This window comes from Lissotriton helveticus, chromosome 1_1 (assembly GCF_964261635.1).
Source record: "Lissotriton helveticus chromosome 1_1, aLisHel1.1, whole genome shotgun sequence".
NCBI classification, from domain to species: Eukaryota; Metazoa; Chordata; class Amphibia; order Caudata; family Salamandridae; genus Lissotriton; species Lissotriton helveticus.
In genome coordinates, this window is record NC_136057.1 from 2121130228 (window position 1) to 2121150720 (window position 20493).

Consider the following 20493-nt stretch of genomic DNA (forward strand, 5'->3'; position numbering starts at 1 on the left):
GTCATGGGGCAAGCTAGACCCGCGACTGCCTTACCCTCGGTGGTATTACAGAAATACGTCGCAGGAGAGGACCCGGACTTCTTTTTTACTAACTTTGAGCGTTTGGCTCAGGCGGCTGCTTGGCCAGTTGATCGCTGGAGCCACTATCTTGGGCCACTGCTAACGGGGGAACTCCAGGCGGCGTTCCAACAGGCCAACATCCAAGGGCTGACACCATACCAGGATATAAAGACTTGCATCCTTGAACGGCTTGGGATCGATGACGAGACCTACAGGGCACGACTGCGACAGGTGCGGGAGGGACCACAGGAAACACCCCGAGCCCTGTCGTTTCGCATCCAAGACCTAACCAATCGCTGGCTGAAGCCTGCCACGTCTACCAAGGAGGACATAATGGCTAAAATATACCTGGAGCAATTCCTGTCCTCCCTTCACCCAGCAACACAGAAGTGGGTCCGCCAGCACTCAAGACTCACCCTGGACACAGCGGTCGAGATCGCAAGCGCCTTCAGCCGTGCACAAGACTCCCAGAAGAAGGACGAACCTCCAGCACGAACGATCCATGGAAATCATCCCAGAACACTGAGGCCATTGGTACCTCGAAAACCAGAACCTATCCCTTTTGTTCCCTTTCCGGTGATTCCAAGACCAAGTCATCCCGGCCCTCAATGCTACCACTGTGGGGGATATGGCCACATTGCACGGTTCTGTCCACAGAAGGAGGAACCAATGGAGGTTGGACTGGCTCGGAACTATGTGTGTCTCACCACGGATGCCAGTCCTCCTCCCTTCCGGTGTCCGGTGAAAATCGATGGCTACCCCATGATGGCGTTAGCCGACTCCGGTTGTCGGCAAAGCGTGCTAAGGCCTCAAGAAATGGCCAGGCCGATGGGGCCTGTGACTGGCACCGTTGACATCCAATGCGTACACGGTGACACCAGAAGATATCCCACCACCCAGGTGCAGGTACAACAACCCTCCGGAGAAAGAAGCCCTCTGAACGTCGGCCTAGTACCCAACCTGCCGGAACAGGTTATCCTGGGTAGCGATTACCAAGGACTACCCCGTCTGTTGCATGATGCCACGAATTCCTTGGAGAAATGGTGGTCCGAGGCCCCCTTTTCCAGAAACCAGCCTCCCGTAGAGCCAACAACCAAAATCCCAAAGACCAGACGGCAAAAGAAGAAAGAAAAAAGGTCATACGCCCCTGCCTATCCTGTTCAGGTGGACCCGCATCCATGGGAAACCGACCGGGAATTTCATGCAGCCCAACAAGAGGACCCAGTGTTACGAGACGCCTGGGGACGTGCCCTGGAAAACGAGGATCCCTTGCACGTATGTCCCTATTTCTTTAAACGAAATGGTCTCTTGTACAGGAAGGGCGGACCCCAACAAGAACCACAGCTACTCGTTCCCGGTCCCTTTCGCGACAAAGTACTATTTTTGGCCCATAGTCATTTGTTGGGAGGGCATTTCGGGGACGAAAAAACCGGACAGACGATACTGGAAAAATTCTATTGGCCTGGCATACACAAACAAGTAAGCCAATACTGCAAAGAATGTCCGGTGTGTCAAAAGAACAGCCGATACAGGCCCCCCAGAGTTCCCCTTCAGCCGCTCCCCCTCATAGATGTCCCGTTCACTAGGGTTGGGATGGACCTGATAGGCCCCATGTTGCCCTCAAAAAGTGGATGCCGGTATGCTCTCGTTCTCGTAGACTACGCCACTCGGTTTCCGGAGGCCGTTCCACTGAAACATCCCACCACACAAAACATAGCAAGAGCCCTTGTAACCATCTTCACCCGAGTGGGTTTTCCCCGAGAGATCTTGACGGACCAGGGAACCCCGTTTGTCTCTTCTCTCATGCGTCAGGTTTGTTCGCAACTGGGCATTAAACAAATCAGGACCTCGGCCTACCACCCCCAGACCGACGGACTCGTGGAACGGTACAACGCGACCCTGAAAACCACACTCAAGAAATTGATGGGTCTAGAAAGCCGTCGCTGGGAGGAAATGCTTCCGTTGGCCCTCTTTGCTATCCGTTGCAAAGTACAGAGCAGCACAGGGTATTCGCCATATGAACTACTCTACGGAAGACCCCCTTGAACCCTCCTGGATATGGCACGGGAGGCATGGGAAGCCGAGCCCGACCGTACCCGTCCCCTGCCCGAATACGTGGCCAACCTTAAGACGCACTTGGGCCAGATCAGGGAAATAGTGAGGCAGAACCTATCAGCCGCCCAGGCTACACAAAAGCGCCAATATGACAGAGGATCCAAAGCCAGAACCTTTGCCCCCGGAGACCTTGTACTACTCCTCCTTCCCTCCTCCGATCATAAACTACTGGGACAATGGCAGGGACCGTATCCGGTGACGAGACAGGTAACCCCTGTTACGTACGAGATAGAATTAGACCATACCCGTAACCAGAGACAGATCTATCACATCAATCTGCTTAAGAAATGGGAGGGTCCCCAACCTGTACTGTCCAACGCGGTTGTTCCTGGAAGCCCACTCTTCGAGAGTTGTGTAGACCCAGACCTATCCCCGACACAACGAGATGACCTCAGGAATGTCTTGTCCCCCATACAAAAAGTGTTTTCCACTTCTCCGGGACACACCACGGTCATAGAACATGCAATTCATACAGAACCAGGAAAGGTCGTGAGACAGCGCCCCTATCGCGTCCCAGAAGCCCGCCGGAAAATAATCCAGGAAGAAACCAAAGAAATGATGAACATGGGAATTATAGAGCCATCTATCAGTTGCTGGAACTCACCCATCGTGCTTGTTCCCAAACCCGATGGCTCCACAAGGTTTTGCATTGACTTTAGGGAAGTCAATAAAGTGTCGAGTTTTGATACGTATCCGCTACCCAGAGTAGACGAGATGATAGAACGCATTGGTCGGGCTCGCTACATCAGCACGCTGGATCTCTGCAAGGGATACTGGCAAATCCCCCTGAAAAGTGAGGACAAAAAGAAAACGGCGTTTTCTACGCCTGATGGACTATTCCAATTCAGAGTCATGCCTTTCGGGCTTCATGGGGCCCCCGCAACTTTTCAACGGGCTATGAATATTGTCCTGCAGCCCCATGCCCGATACGCAGGAGCATACCTTGACGATATTGTCATATACAGTGATGACTGGCCGGAGCATCTGTCCCACCTGACACGGGTGATCACCTCTCTGGGGGAACACGGGTTCACTATTAACCCCGCTAAAACCACTCTTGCTGCACAAACAGTCAAATACCTGGGTTACCTCCTTGGGAAGGGGGTCATACGACCCCAAGATAATAAAATAAAGGCTATCCAGTCAATACCCTTCCCCCAAACCAAAAAGGATCTCCGGGCTTTCCTTGGGCTTTTAGGTTATTATCGGAGGTTCATCCCTAATTTTTCTCAGTTAGCCGTGCCCCTAACAGACCTCCTAAAGAAGAACATAGGAACAGAATCCTTGTTACGCCATCCCTCCCTTCAGATGTTGACAGCTTTCCGGTCCCTTAAACAAGCACTACTGTCTGAGCCGGTTCTCATCAGTCCTGATTACACGCGTCCCTTTATTCTCCAAACCGACGCCTCAGAACAGGGACTGGGAGCAGTCCTTTCCCAAAAAGACCAAGCAGGCATAGAGAGGCCCATCCTCTTCCTTAGCAGGAAACTCTTCCCGCGTGAAATGAACTACGCGGTAGTCGAAAAGGAAGCCCTGGCCATTAAATGGGCCATAGAGAGCCTGCGGTACTATTTGGAGGGGCGGGAATTCGTCCTATACACTGATCACGCACCTCTAGAATGGATGGCACGTAACAGGGGACATAACGCCAGAGTGCTCCGTTGGTTTTTGTCCCTACAGCCCTACAGATTCCAGACCTTGCATAGGAAGGGGGCCGAGCAGGGCAATGCGGATTACCTGTCCAGATATCCCCCGCCATCCTCCCCCACAAGAAAGACAGCTAGGGAAAGGGGATGTGGAAGGGGGATACCACCTACCTCAACCGGGCGACGCCCGTGTGGGGGTACCACGACCTCTAACCCTCCCGTGTCTCTGACGACCGGGAGTCCTTCTTCTTTGTGTCCTGTGCAGGTACGAGACCAGAGGAACAGACACCGGCCCGTCCCAGAAACGGAGAACCCCGAACACCCGAAACCCGGAAAACCCGAACCGGAAACAGCCTACAGGGGAACCGGAAGTCCTGAACCGGAAGCAGTCCACCGGGAAACCGGAAGTCCCTCCCCCTGCCCAGGACCTGGACGTACAAAAGCCGACGACGAAGAGAGGAGAGCGTTCCAGATAGCCGACTCGTGGCAGGAGACAGCGCGCAGCGAACCCTTGGCGGAGAGTGGAAGGAGTGAGAGGATCGAAGACGGAGAGTTGGAGGACGTCTGGACCGAGGAGTGGTGGAGTCCTCTGGAGGTGGCTGGAGAGCGGCCGTAACTCTCGGGAGAGTTACGGCGGGGCACGTGAGTACCTTGTTACCGTCTCCGTGTCCCCTTTGTATATAGCTGTATCTACTTGTAAATTGTATAGATATTGCATGCACTGAGAGAGCACCCTTACGCACTGTATATATTAGAACGTAGAGACACTGCACTTAGACCTTGTATCATAGTCCCTACACCCCGACCCATCACCGGAGCACCTCGTCTATACCCTTTCCCCTCCTACTTGATCCCCTCCCGTCTACCCCCTTCCCGTTCCCATCCTCACGGTCCTCTTTAGTCCCACACGACCCTGGTGTTGGTAACGGTACATGTGTAGTCCATACTGAAAGGACTAACCCCTGCTTCTCTATCTCCCTCCGAGGTTATCCCAACGCCCGGAAGACGTGAAGACCTCCGGACGATCCATCAGCCGGTGTATACCAGAAAGGCGACTACGGCTTCACCCCAACCCTCTGTACTGACTCCGCTTTTCCTTGTTACATCGAATAATAAAAACATCTACCATAGCCCAATACATACGGCCTCCACGCCTGTTATTCCGGTCCGCCGCAACCCCCAGTCCACAGTGTGCTATTACACCAACGCTCTATAGAGTCGCCTCAAGGTGTGTGTGGCGCACATGAAGAGTCTAACGCCACTTGATACTGGCACTCTGTAAGCGCTTACAGAGTGCCAGTATCAAGTGGCGTTAGACCAGTTATTTCATTAGGATCGACCCATTCGGATAATTGGGACGACTGTTATTGAACTGGAGCTTTATGTCCACATTCTCATCTACATGATTTGATGATACATGCGTCGCATATTTCGGCTGCATTAGCCTTGAAAAAGTCCCTGTACTAATTGAATAGTACGGACGAAACACGTGTCGGCTGTCGTTTTATCAATTGGAAAATCATTTTGAAGGATCAATAAAGAAAAAGATGGCATAAATTTGAACTTTATTTAATTTTTTGTTTTGTCCTATACTACAAGTTGCCGACTGCATTTTGGACTTATTGCTGTTATGACTATAAATCATTTTAGTCTTGAATGTATTTCCATTTGAGGATTGTGCTCTCTTGACCATTCTTGTCTTGGTATTTCATCATGAAGAGGATCTCCCATTCTGCTGTGTCTCTATAGTCCGCTAACAGGGTCACACACTTTAGTTCAGTGTCTGGGTCATGTGTTCGTCTCAATGAGATATCTAAATCAGTGAGCTCACGTTCTAATTGGGACAAAGTAGTACGTAAATCACAGAGTACGCCAGCATGCTTAGCAATATAAACGCCCCGTATGTACGCTTTGAATCCCTCCCAAAGAGCTGCCATGGTATCAACCTAGCCGGTGTTTAACGCAAAATAGTTTTCAATTGCTTCCCGGAATTAATGCAGAAACAGTTCATCCTCTAGGTCACGGCCAGGGAAGCGCCACTGTCTCTCGAATCCCTGAGGGCAGGGGATCGTGAAGTGCAACAATACAGGGGTGTGGTCAGAATATGTCCGAGGAAGAGTCAGGACCGAGTGACACCAATTGGCTATAAATGGGGAGATCAAGCAGAAATCAATGCTGCTCCAGGTGTTGTGATACCCTGTATAATTAGTGAAGTCCTTGTGGGCTTGGTTGCATGTGTGACCTATATCTAGAAGGGACAAATGCTTACATAAGAACATGAGTGCCCGGCCGTGCGAGGTTTGGGATCTGAAGCAGTTGAGGTGCTATCAAGGGTCAGGTCTCGGGCAATGTTAAAGTCTCCACCAATCAGAAAGGCCACAGGGCCCAGTTTCAGAAGCTGAATGAGGAGGGAGTGGAAGAAGTCGGAGGAGTCTGTGTTCGGGCCATATACACAGACCAGTGCTGCCCCATGTCCCATCAACGTTCCCAATACAATGATGTATCTGCTCACGTTGTCGCGGACAGTTTTGTCCATGCTAAAGGGAACCCTTTTGTGGATGAAAATGGTGATGCCTCTTGCATAGCTACTGAAGTTTGCAAAATATTTGTGTGCGCCCAAGCTAGAAGAAAAGCGGGAAGGCTCGGATGTGGACAAGTGCGTCTCTAGTAAAAAGGCCATGTCTACTTTGTGGCCTAGCAAATAGTGAAGAACGTGCGCTTCTTACATTTATCATTAAGTCCCCAAATATTTCATGTCATCAACGATAGATCTGAAGGACCATCAACGTGACCTAGTTGGGCCATGTGGGTGTTGTCGTTGTAAAATGTATACACTAAAACAACAATGTGGCTTATGACTGTGTTCAAACTGATAAGTAACCAAATGTAACTAAATAATAGCAACTGTCCCTCCCACACCAACTGCCCAGCTTCACTACCCAACCATAAGGCAAAACCAACTTAATCAAATATAACTATAGTTCCAAGTGCTGTAAAAAAAACAGGAAACCCAGAAAAGGTACATCATAAACTAAATAACAAAGTCACTGTGTACACCAGAAGGGGGTGGCAACGCCATTTCAGCCGACAAGCAATCTGGAATGGTGCTTGGTGAAAACAATATCCCAATATTTTCTTCGGGCCCTATTAGAGGGGGCATCCGAGCGAGCCTGTCATGGAGAGAGGTTCCAACCTGTCTTCAGAGCTGCTGTGCTGCAGCGGGGTCTGTTGCCTTCTCCAAAATGCTGAGCATTTTGCTGTGGGAATGGCAAAAGACCTATACCTCTATGGGGTTTTGAACAATGCGGGCCCGGCCATTGATCTCCACAAGCAGTCATGTGGGGTAGAGTATGCCGCAACTCCGGCCAAGGTGTCAGAGAGTGTTGTAACATCGTTGTACTTGCAATGAGCCTCTTGGACCAAGACAGTGAAGTCAGAGTAGAGCCAGAGTAAGATCAGCCAAGGCCAGCTCCAGAAAAAAGTTCCATGCTGGCTTCCGATCTACTTTGTGAAGGAGGAGGTTCAGCGCCATCTGCGACCGTTTTAGTGTTGTTTTTGTATGTGCAACAAAATTCCTGAACTTCAGTGCGGTTGTCAAAGTTGTGGGCCCTGCCATTGACCTCCATGCGCAGTTGAGCTGGATATAGCATACAATACTTTAGGCTTAGGTTCCTGAATGTGGCTTTGACGCCATTGAACTTGTGGAGAGCCTCTTGGACCATGATGGTAAAGTCAGGGTAGAGTGACAATTTGGAGCCCTGCCAGATGGTGTCTCCACTTAGTGGGCCAGGCACAGCGCAGTGTCCGGGTCCCTTAAGTTCATTAGGCGTGCAATGATTGGTCTTGGTGGGCATCCAGGGTTAGGATGGGAACCCTGCGAATGGTGTGCATGCTCTACCATGAAGCCAGGGGTGAAGGAGTCTTTCCAGAACATATCAGATAGGAGTTTCTCGACAAAGACATGTGGCAGTCGACTCAGGTACTCCCATAATGTGAACGTTGTTTCATCGACTGCACGCCTCAAGGTCTTCGTTCTTTATTTCCACGTCTTTAAGTATACGTTCTAACCTTTCAAGACGTTTAAGGGACTGCGCCATGCTGTCCTCGATGTCGGATATGCGGGCTTCTGCAACATCAAGGCGTCTGTCATGCACCTGGAATTTTTGTCCAATGTGTCAAATCAACCATCAAGTCCCTTAAACCCTGCTCTCATCTCCTGTAGTAGTGAGCTAACCTGTTCCATGGGGTCGTCAAGATGCATCGCTTTCTGCCTGCCCTCCCCATGTCAGAGCTTTTCTCGGGGGCTGTCTCCGCAATTTTCTCAAAAGGGAGAGTACTCTGCTTTAGGTCCTTGCGGCCTAGGCCACACCCCAGCACAATCGGTAGTTGACAAGGGATGGACTCAGGTGGAAAGCAGGGACAGGGCACTCACCCAATGGAATGGATCGATGACCAAGAAGGTGGGAAGCGCTTTGTCTCATCTGGAGGGTGGGCAGTGCAGGCTAGGAGAGTGCAGAAGTCCAGTAGCAGTGGAAAAAGGTGTGGGCACAGAGGAACAGTGTAGCCAGTAATAGCCTGGCAGACCAGCAGGTACAGGCGCTAATGCGCAGAGCCAGTGTAAGTGGGGTCAAGCAGAGGCACTTAAGGCGATCGTGAGAAAGGGGAGGCCGCAGTTGCGGCACGGCCAGGCCCACCCGCCAAAGGCAGCAAACTGTGTGACTTACTGAGGACGTGCAGCAGGTCCACGATGTAGTGTAAGCATGGCACAGGAGTCATGAAAATGCAGCAGGGCTGGTGGAGGCAGTCGCTTGGGCAGTCGTGGCATGGCTGGACCTTATTGTAGAATGCAGCACTGCATGGTTCATTTAGTGCAAGCAGCTGGGCCTCGATGGAGCGCCAGCATGGTACCGGAGTTGCGGGCACCCAGCGGGTCCTGCGGAGGCTATTACGCAAGCCAATGGAGGAGATCACACCATGGGGAGGGTAGGGGCATCTGGGCGCGGGCTGTGGCAGTACTCTGCAGATCTGGTGGTTTGTGCCCACTATGGCTCTGGGGCCGCTCCCGCACCCGCAAAGACTCCCATGGGCCCTATTCCCACAAGGCTAAATGGGAGGCAGGGGCTAACTTGAACGGTGACACAAGCAGTCGAACGGACTGCTGTGTATTACGGCACAGATCAAAGCAGTGTGGACGGTGGGAGAGTCAGCCCTGTGCCCAGCGCACTCACCTTCCCTCTGCTCCTTCGCCACAGCTCGATGTATTTTAAGTGCTCGCGCTCTGCTTGGGGATCTAGGAAGGTTCAGGCCGGCGCCACTGCAATTTAGTGGATCATCCTCTCCGTCTCTCACATAGTCGATCTCAATCCCCAGAGCTCCGATCCGCATGCAGCAAGAGTCACTGGGCTCAGGAAGCTTTCCTAGGTCTCATGGAAGTGAGCTCATGTCGATTTGCCCCGTATCGATGGGCATTACTCCATTACCAAAACTATAGCCACTCACCTATTCTCCCAAAATGATCCCCTATTGTCTTTACCCAAGACCCTACAGTTTTCCAGACAGCTGGCTTTTCTAATTACATATTTTCATGAGTCAGATTAGTTGTAAGATATGTATGAGTTAATTACTCCACCAAAATCCACAATATGAGAACAACACTTCTTTGACCCAATCATCTTATAGTCTCCGACTTCTTACACAAAAATAATGTCTAAGGTGAGATGGTTCTGTGTTATCATTGCTCTAATTGCTAACATCTCTAAATTTACCAATTTAAAAAACCCTTCTGTGTCCATGGCAAGTATGTCTACAACTCTAGATAACCTTCTAAATGTAACAGTATTTAAAGCTATTTCATTAGAAGGAATTTTAACCTCTAATATGTCCAATCCCATTGCCCAAAACTTCTCTTCAGTTACTTCATCTTGTATTCCTTATTCAATTCTTTTATGTGATCCAATCTAGGAAAAACTAAAGCTAAATAGCATGAACCCACCTATTTCTTTGGTAGATTGAAATAAGCAGTGTTCTCACAGACATAATACATTTCTTTCGTGATAGGTTCCCTTCCTGTTAGGAAATATGCACCAGCTTTATATGTTTTGTCACATGTGCTTTGTCTACCATATTTCCTTCATAGGACTATGCCTTACCATGCACATGGCACCATCCTTTTCCCGCTCCATTCTAAATCTTGACTCTAACCTTGACAACCTACATTCTTCTTCTTCACTAATCTCTTTCAAAGCATTTACCCATCTTAATTCCTCTCTCAATATATTCCATTGTAAAATCACTCTCTTCCTTACTTAATTCAACTAATATGCAGTATCCATGTTAGTTTTAGCCCTGATTAGTATGATCTCTTTTAAATATTTATCAATATTGTTTCTCCTCATAAATGAATAGTGGCTCTTATTGAAATTAAACCAGTATGGAGAAAGAAATGCCTTATAAATAAAGATAGTGACAAACACATTTTAGGAGAGCAAATAAAAAAGCTCCGGCTGCCCTTCCCTAGCCTAATTGGGATGAAATGTGCACACAAAATACTTGCTAACTCACTTAATTCCAATGCATTCCCTGATCATTCTTGTGTACACAATGGGGTTGATTCCGATTTGGGAAACTAATCCGTACGACGATTTGTATTCGTAGCTGTTTCCGTCCGAATCCGTCCGAATCTCGTAGTACGTTCGGTTTGGGTAAATTCGTACGACATCGACCCACACAGTGAACCGTACGATCCGTAAAAATGCCGTATGACTCGCCAAGTAAGATCCGGACCGGGAAATGAGTACGCGATTCGTACAGTGAACGTCACGTATGAGCAATTTGTACAGAGGGCAACACTATCACATACGCGCCGTACCACAAAAATCAAGGGGTGTACGCATGGGGTGTACGAACCGTATCCCTATGGTCCGTACACCTACGATCATGGGGTATATGCAAGGGGACATACGCACCGTACCCCTGAAATACAGGGGTGTATGCACTGTACCCCTATAACCATGGGGTGTACACACCGTACCGGGGGGGGGTCCGTTTCGTACTCATTTTGAGGCGAAATCTGCTTTTACGGACGTTTTAAGCTCCCGTAGAAAAAGAGTCGTACGGAGTGTTGTCGATACGATTCATACTTGCTGGATCGGAAAATGCCGCTTTGTTCCGTATGGCTATTCGGAGGGCATTTTACCAAATCGGAATTGACCCCTACATCTCTAAAACCACTAAATAAATGTGTTTCATGTACTTCTATCTATTGTCCTAATTGCTAATGGTTAATTCCAATTGCAACTTTACTAGTTATGTGGTCTGAGTCATTTCCCACAGTATTCAGTATGCACACCAGCAGGCCACCTAATGTAAATAATTTTAAAGTTAAGAATGTCATCCCTAAAGATTTACAGAATGTACTGTCTCCCATATTTATGTGGAGACCAAAAAGAAACAGCAAATACAACAAAATACAAAAAAAATTATTCTTTATCTTCTTTCTTTTTTTTTTAATACAGCGGAAAATAGACAAACAAAAATATCAAGTACAAATCTCAATTTTCTTCAGCTTCAAATCTCAGTTCTCGTTAATGAGAAAATGAATATCAGCTCCACCAGATCGATTAATAAAAGTTTACTGCGTGTCATTTTCCTCATTCCTTAAAGCTTTAGACAATGTTCCCCTGATTTTGCTTGGTTTTCAACAAATCTCAATATAACAAAGCCTCTATTTTTGCTCAAGATGGTTTTCTCTTTGTGTCAGTCTCTAGATCCGGGTCATCCTCATAGTAACCATGGCACCTGTTCAATAGAAAGTGATTATCTTCATCTGTCTCATCCTCTGATATTGTAGCCAAAAATATCCTTTCAGGTGATACGTACTTTGATTGAACATTCTCTTTCTTGCTGATCTTTTACCAGTTGGTGTTTCACTCTCATCAGTTTCCCAGGATGACTGGGTCACAATGTTTCTGCTTGTAATGTCTTTTCCTGGAGATTTCTTCAGCCATTACTTTTTAAGTGGCAGTCTATAGTTCTTGATTTCTCTCAATACTTTAATTTTCACGAGATATTGTACTTTGTTCAGGCTGTCTTTTGTGTGCTCTTTCTAAAGTGAATTTTCTTCTTCAAAAGGGGGTCTTTTAGACCCTGATTTTTAGTTGCAACTTGTCAAGCTTATCATTTTGTTCAGTCTACTTTTTTGCCGCCATCCATGCTTTGCTCTTTTGCTTGGCAACAGCCCTTCACTGTGATCTCTTTGTAACTGGACCTCTGAGGTTTCAAGCTCTTCATCTGATCTCTCTCTCACTTGCTTTCAATTCTGCTTATGGTTTTCAACTTGACTTAAAATTTTATTTTCAACTTGAACTTTACAAGTCACAAAATCTTCACCTCCAGATACATGCTACGAACTTGACTTGAACTGATTTGAAAGCCGCATATGTTGCCTCCGTCAAGATCTACCACCGGGCCATCTGTCGGGCCCGTGCGGCATTTTATGCCGCTGAATTCCGTAACAGTCTAAATCTGTCAAAGACAATATTCAAGGCCGTGAAAGATCTTTTGGCGAAGCGGACTTCCCCTGTGGATTTGGGGTCTACCTCCCATTGTGAGTCCCTGGCCTCCTACTTTCTGGGGAAGGTCCAGGCTATCTACCGGGCCTTCCCAAGTACAGGGACTGACCTGGGAGTTCCAGATGGTGCTTTAAACCACCTTACCTTGCATTCTTTTCCCCCTTACTCCCGGAGGGGTTTGACAAACTTGCGTTGAAGGTCAAATCTGGCTCTCCGTTGGATCCAGTAAGACCTGCTCTTTTTAGAGATCAGGCCTTCATGGGACGCTCTGTTGTATGTTCTTTGGTCAACCTCTCACTGGATTCAGGTGTGGTTCCAACAAAATGGAAGCAGGCGGTGGTTTCCCCAATCATCAAGAAATCCACCTTGGACCCCTCGAAGCCCGAAAGTTACCGCCCGATCTCACTGTTACCCTGGCCGGCGAAGATAATGGAGGCTCATGTCAATCTGGCCTTGTCAGAACATCTTGTCCGGACCAATGCCCTTGACCCCACGCAGAATGGCTTCCGTGCTGGGCACAGCACGGAGACCGCCCTCCTCGTGATGGTAGAGCATCTGCGAGCGGTGTTGGATGCTGGTCGGACGGCGGCGCTGATATTATTAGATCTCAGCGCCGCCTTTGACACGGTTTCCCACAGCATCCTATTGCACCGGCTCGAGGAGATTGGCGTCGGGGGTCAGGCTTTGCAGTGGTTCCGCTCCTTTCTGGCCGGTCGTTCCTTCTGTGTGGCCGTCCCTCCCTTCAAGTCCAAGTTCCAGCCGCTGGCCATGGGGGTTCCGCAGGGATCCTCGCTGAGCCCCACGTTATTCAATCTGTACGTGAGACCGCTGGCTGAGGTCGCTAGGCAGTGGGGCCTGACCTTGGTCTCATATGCCGACGACACGCAGCTGGCGGTTACTCTCAGCGGGGATGCGGAACAAGATGCCCCCAGGTTCCAGAATGGACTGAAGGCGGTGGCCAGCTGGTTGACAGGGAACTGTCTCCAGCTTAATGCCATCAAGACAGAGGTTATGATTGTCGGAAAGAGAGTGGAACTATGGGGCGACCAATGGTGGCCGGCAGAGCTGGGACCAACTCCAACTCCGGTATCGGAATTTAAAAATCTGGGAGTTTGGCTGGATGCTGGTCTTACCTTTGTGGGACATACTAAGAAAACAGCAGCGTGCTGTTTTGGCCTCCTTAGGGGCTTAAGACCTGTCCTTAAGTTTTTTGATGCCTCAACCAGGCAGCTGGTAATCCAGGCCACTGTCATCTCCCGCCTGGATTATGCCAGCTCTCTCCTGGTGGGGGCTAACCTGGCTGAAATTACCCGCTTACAACGGGTACAAAATGCTGCGGCTAGAGCGATTGTTGGCCTGCCCAGATTTTGTCCTGTGTCAAATGTCCTCCGCTCCCTGCACTGGCTTCCAGTGAGGAAGCAAATTCATTTCAAGGTCCTTTGTTTGACCTTTAAAATTCTGAAGGGTATAGGCCCCCAAATTATGTCTAGCCTCCTGTCCTTTTACGTTCCTACACGTACCCTCCGTTCCCAAGGCCAGGCTCTTGCTGTTGTCCCTCGATTCAGGCTCTGCCGGGCGGGCGGACGCTCTTTTAGTGTCAAAGCCGCAACCATCTGGAATTCCCTCCCGGCTGAAATTCGCCTGTTGGAGGACCTTATGCTTTTCCGGAAAGCTATCAAAACCCTCTTGTTTTAATCTGTCGTCCTAGTGGTCTTTCCTGTCTAGTTTTCTGTTATGTTGTGTCCTACCTTGTCACTGCGCCATGACGCTCCTTCGCTGGAGCAGCTGTGCGCATAACAAAAATCAATAACATAACATAACAATAACATAACATAACTGTCACTCAAACTATCACTTTGGTTAACAGTCTGTGCATCTTGATCTTCAGCTTCTTCTGCCTCTTCTACTGTTTCAACTGATCAAACCCTCTTTGTGTGAGCAGCATGGGTCCTTTGAGGCACTCCTGCACACTTGACTACAATAATGGTGGCCAGGATAACTTGATGATTGGAACTCTACTGCTCATCAAAACACCCTTACGGACGTGTTTATTAATAAGAATCCAGTCCCAAGCATTTATACTATGACATGGAGTGTCTCTGTAATCCTCAGTGACTGCAGTCACCTAGCGAGAGACAGATTTTAGCACATTAGCCTGACCTTTGTAATAAATCAGAACTATATCATCAGTTATTGAAACGAATGCAGCTGAAGGTACATGGTCAAGTCTCTTTGCTCTTCCCATGACAATTTAATCTGGAGATGAACCTGTCTTCCTGTTTGGAGTACTTCTCATATTTATCAACTCAAGAGAAAGTATGTCAGGCCATTTTAAGCCTGTTGAGGCATAGACTTTAGCTAGTATGATCTTCAGGGGACACTTAGTCCTCTCCACCACACCAGATGATTGTAGTCGATAACATTAGTGGAATCTTAGCTTCATCTCAAAAGCTATCCAAAATATCTGTAGCACTTCGTTCCTGCAGTGGGCGCCATGGAAAGTCTCAACAGAAGTTGGGGAGGCAAATCATGGTATTAACTCCCTCAACAGCAATTTTGCTACTGTGAGGCTAGTTGCTGTCCTAGTGGGAAATGCCTCAACCCATTTAGAGAGAAAGCAGGTTAATACCGAGATATACTTGAGAATATTGCAAAGTGGCATTTCAATAAAGTCTGCTTGCAATCTCATAAATGGGACATCTGATTTGCCAATGTAATTCATAACAGAAAAAGTAATTTTCCCTTCACACTTTAGATGACAAACTAGACACCTGTTACATTTATCCTCAGCAACATATCAAAATCCTGTATTGTCCCAATCTCTACTAAATATCCTGATTAAGCTATCTCTTACTGTATGAGTCTGATTATGCAAATATTTATTCATGGACTGCACATTGAAATAGGTAGAATACATTTTTGATTTCTATGTATTCCTGATAATTCTTTTTTATCCAATTTCATTGATTTTAGATTTTCATCATTGGGAGTATCTTTTTGCAAATCTCTCAGCTCAGACAAAAAAGCCTCTAATTAATCCATAAAGTAACAGTTTACTTTGCTTAAACTTTTTGTGGCATCATCATTTGCTAAATTCTAATTTGTTCTCTTGAGTGATCATCCCTTCTTGCAAAGCACAAAAACTTGCCATTTGCTTCCTACTTTGACTAAAACTATGCCAGCCTTAAGGGCTTCACATTTCACAACTTCACACTTCTTTTGTTTTCTGAAATCCATTAAATAAATTAAATATGTACATACTATTCTTTACTGGTGCATCGGAAGATGTCATAAACCCTCTTTGTTACCAGAGCTGACCACAGTCATGCACAACACCAGAAAAACACTGGCTATCAGTATAGGTAGTCATATTCTGATTCTCTGACAAGCAGCAAGCTCTCATTAGAGAAAATAATTCTGCTCCTCTTGCTGAAGTCACATTTGGTAAGGAGGATGCCTGTAATGTTTCTTCAACATAACATACTGCATATGTAACTCTCGATCCTCCATATGGATCCCTCAAAGAGTCACCATCAACAATGTCAAATCTAAGTCCTCTAATGGGACTTCTGTAATTTCTGGACTTGGCTCTGTGTATTACCCAGTCAACTTGATGCAATCATGCTCCAACCTATTATCAACAATATTTTCCCTGACTTAACAGTTGTCTGAAATCGGAAACAGAGCAGCTGGATTTAGAATACTGAACCTTTAGATTGATAGATTTTCTGCTCCGAGTAGTTTATGATCACACAGGGTCAATCTATTATATGTAATATGCTGCGGTTTTGTTCTTGTTAGAAGGATTTCAACAGAGTGTGGAACATAGAGAATTAAAGTATGGCCCATCAAAATTCCTTCACTTTCCTCATCGTAGACAAACTTCTGTAACAAATTTTAGACATCCTAGAAGACTTACAGCAAGTTGATCCAACACTTGAATAAGCCCTCCATGTTTCAGAGCATGTATTGCCATTGCACACGCACTTTTTTCATGGCAAAATAAATAGAAAATTGTATTGTAGTCAGGCGTTTCAAGTGCAGGTGTGTTACACAAACTCTCTTTCAGTTTCTTAAATAATTTTAGGCACTCATCATCAAATGGTACTAGATCCTGAACATCATTACATGTCAATCTTACTGGAGGCTTTGCAATCTGAGGAAAATTTGAAATCCACTGATGATAGTAACTAAGAATTCCCAGAAACAACTGAACATCCTTCTGGGTGGTTGGGGGATTCACTTTCAGAATTCCTAAAACACATTCGATTGAGACTTTTCGCATGCCTTTTTCAATATGGTGTTGAGAAAAATAACTTAATTCTCACAATACTGAAATTTGGTTGGTAAGGCTTTATGCCCATTTTCTGCCAAATGATTCAACAATGCAAATATATCAACACACACAATACTCTTCCATTTTAGATGCCAACAAAAGGTCATCAATATATTGAACTAAGACTGAATTGATGGCAATTTCAAACTTTCTAGATCCTTTTTAAGAATTTAGTAGAAAACCGAAGGACTCTCTGTATACCATTGTGGAATTTCACACCACACAGTAACTTATTAAAAAATGTAAATGCAACTGATAGGGAAGGGAGAGTCATCATCGTGAAGGGGAGGTTGGGGGGGGGGGTACCCTCTGTATGTTCATCTCTGTCTAAGCACCCAACATAGGACAGCAGACTTTCTTCACCACCACCGTAGATCTGATTAGTGGGTTTGCGGAGGGCCCCGTGATCTTATTGAGGGTTTTTAACCTGACAAGGCACGAGACGCTGGACTGCTCTCACTCCCATAGGATGACCCTCAACAGCTTTACCGGAGCAGTTAAACAGAAAATGTCCACTCTGGGCCTCTGTGATGCTTGGCACATACTTCATCACACCTCTAAAGACTACTCCCATGTTCATCATTCCTATTCAAGGATAGACTACTTTTTTCTTAGTCAGTCTCTGTTAGGCCCCTTTCAGGCGGCACAGATTTTTCCAATCACATTATCAGATCACAGCCTCATTTCCATTAGCCTACCATGGGAGGGGTCCAAACCAGGCACATCTAGGTGGCACTTCCCATCCTCGCTCACTCGAGACAAACTATTGCAAGAGGAATGACGGGCCTCGATCACCAATTACTTTGCACTAACGACCCATGGGATCCAACCCCCCAGAACACCTGGGACGCTTTCAAAGCCGTGTTCAGGGGTACATGCATCCAACTTAACGCAGTCCTGAATAAGCATATGGCGAAAGAATACACAACTCTAGAGGAGGAATTAGAGGCAGCAGAGAAAGCCAATAAGGAAACAGCCACATGCCCGTTGCAGGGACAGCTCACAGCATTACAGGGCAAGCTACGCTCCATTTATAATAACATAGCAGAATACACACTGTTGAAGCTTCGGGAGACATCATAAGCCTTTGGTGACAAAGCGGGGACCCATTTAGAGCATGTTAGAACTGGCTATTTCAGGTAGGCTAAGGCTGAAGCCAAAGCCAGGCAGAAACCACCATTCTAGTCAGGGCAAGGGAGTCACACGCCAAGATAACCCCTGCTCACCCCCTTGGTAGCTTGGCACGAGCCGACAGGCTTATCCCGGAGGCAATGTGTAAAGCATTTGCGCACGCACACAACAGCAACAACATCCTAGGCACACCACAAAAGGAACTCTACACAAGGTTATATAACTATAACTTTTGTATTGTCAAAACACATCAGATAGTAATCACACATGTACATTGTGCCAACTGGCACAGGCAATGTTCACAAGGGATTATGTACAGGACAGGGCCACATGGGCCACTGTCAGGATCTAACACTTAGTAGAAATAGCACTTCTAGAATAAAGAAAAAGTGTAACACAAAATAACAATTATAGACCACAACCAGTAACCACTGGCATAAGGTAGGTACACACTACGCAATACTAATAACCACAGGCATAGATCACGCATGGACACATAACTTCTCTAGTATAAACTATACTAGGCAAAACACAACCACCTAAGAATAAAATACATTTAGGGGTATAGGTAAGAACACAAACCACATGATGCATAAAAACATTCAGAGGTGCAACACAGGAAAAACACATGATGTATAACCAACACATTCAGAGGTGTGAGAAACAAGGAAGACACATGATGCATAAAAACATTCAGAGGTGCCAGAACACAACTCAATAGCGCAAAAACACATGATGCCTAAAAACACATTCAGAGGTGTAGTAAAACCACATAATTGCACAAAACTTACATAAGCCACCACCTGTGGCAGTCCCTAGGCCAACTGGCCTTGTTGGGGCTAGGGCGCCCTGTGTCCCAATGTCAGGGCAGGCTGTAGGCAGCCAAGAAGAGATGCCTCAAGCCTACACGTGGCAGCTGCCCACTAAGTGCTGGGCAGCTGGTGGGGATAACATTGGAGCCTTCCAGGCTCTGCACAAAGCACTTGTGTCCCCCAAGAGCCTCGTGGCTCGAAACAAACAGAATGGCCCTCCCGAGCCTCTCAAGGCTCGTAAAACAAATATGCCCCCTTGAGCCTCTGTGGGCTCGCAAAATAGAGAAATGCCGCCTGGAGCCCTCGTGGCTCTAAGAACAACTGTGGCAGGGGAGTGGTGGGGTCCCTCATGGGGGACCCGCGAACACTTGGGGCACCTTGAGCCTCTCAGGCTCGTAAAACAATTATGGCCCCGTCGTTCGAGCCCCCCTTCTGGGGGCTCGAGATCCAGGAAATGCCCCCGGAGCCTTTTAGGCTTAAACACAAAATGACACCTTTCGTCGAGCGGCCCGCTATAAGGCGCTGGGCTTCCTTTCCCCACACGGGAGCCCCGCGCACCACACAGTCCTCGGGTGCCCTTCCGGCCTGTCCTCATGCCCCGCCCCCATCAAAGCCGGGAGTGCCTGACTTCCGGGTCGTTGGGCTGCGGGCAGCCAATGGCAACGCGGCCCCTGGACGAGCCTCCAGGCTCCGGTCATGCTGTGGAGGGCATCGCTGCAATCGCCTCGAGCGGCACGGGGTAACAAATGCCGGGTGGGCACCGGCCAAAACAAATAAAGCGCCAAAGACAAAATAAAGCTTGTGGCAATGAAACCGCGCTCCCAGCCCTAGAGGCAAAGAAAAGCTCTTCCAGCGCTAGAAGGACAGGTAAAGCTCTCCCAAGCGCTATAAGGGGAACAATAAAGTGCTCCCTGCGCTAGGGAAACACCAGTCCAGCAAAAAGTCCTTCCACCCTATACCTCTATCAATATATCCTCTACCTCAACTCTCTCATTTATCCCAAACCCAATACCACTTCTATGATTCTCAAAAAACCTTTCCAGACTCTTCCCTACTCTACCCCTCCTTGCATCATCTCATATCTCTTTTACTATGCTGATCCCCCAAAACAAGCCTTTCTAAACCCTTTTCTCTGACTCTTCGCCCTCCTCCTTCCTTTTACTCATCCCAAGCCTCCTCCTACTGCTATGAGCTCCAAAAAAAAACAAAAAACACACACAAAAAATGTATAAATCCTTCCCTCTTCTATCCTTCCATTATGCTTTTAAATCCAAATAAAAGGCTAAAATGTCCACCAATCAAATTAATTTCAGATTTCACTATACTAACACATCACTAAGCCTTTTTGCGTTCCGGAGGAGTGTGCTACTCACCAAAAAAGCATTTCAACACCCCATCTAGGGTAGCAAGCACTATATAAATGCAAACCTTTTTCCCCCTTCGATCCATCCACTATCCTTCTCAATCCAAATAATTGACTAACATATCCACCACTCAAATGACTTTCATATTTCACTATACTACTTCACAACTAATCCTTTAGGGGTTCCAGAGTAGCACGCTACTCACCAGAAAATCACTTCAACGACTCATCAGGGGTAGTAAGCGCAACAGAAATGCAAATTAAATTTGGCGTAATTCTGTTCAGTAGTTAGGGCTGTAGTCATGTTGACAGATTAATATGGGAATTAACATTGCAAACACACCCTTTTATCAACCCCATTTGTCTGAAATCCAGCTTCACTATTTCCCCCGAAACTTTACGTGGTACATGAATTACAGGAGCACTCATTTTGGAAAATGTTATGAAGATTCATTAAAGA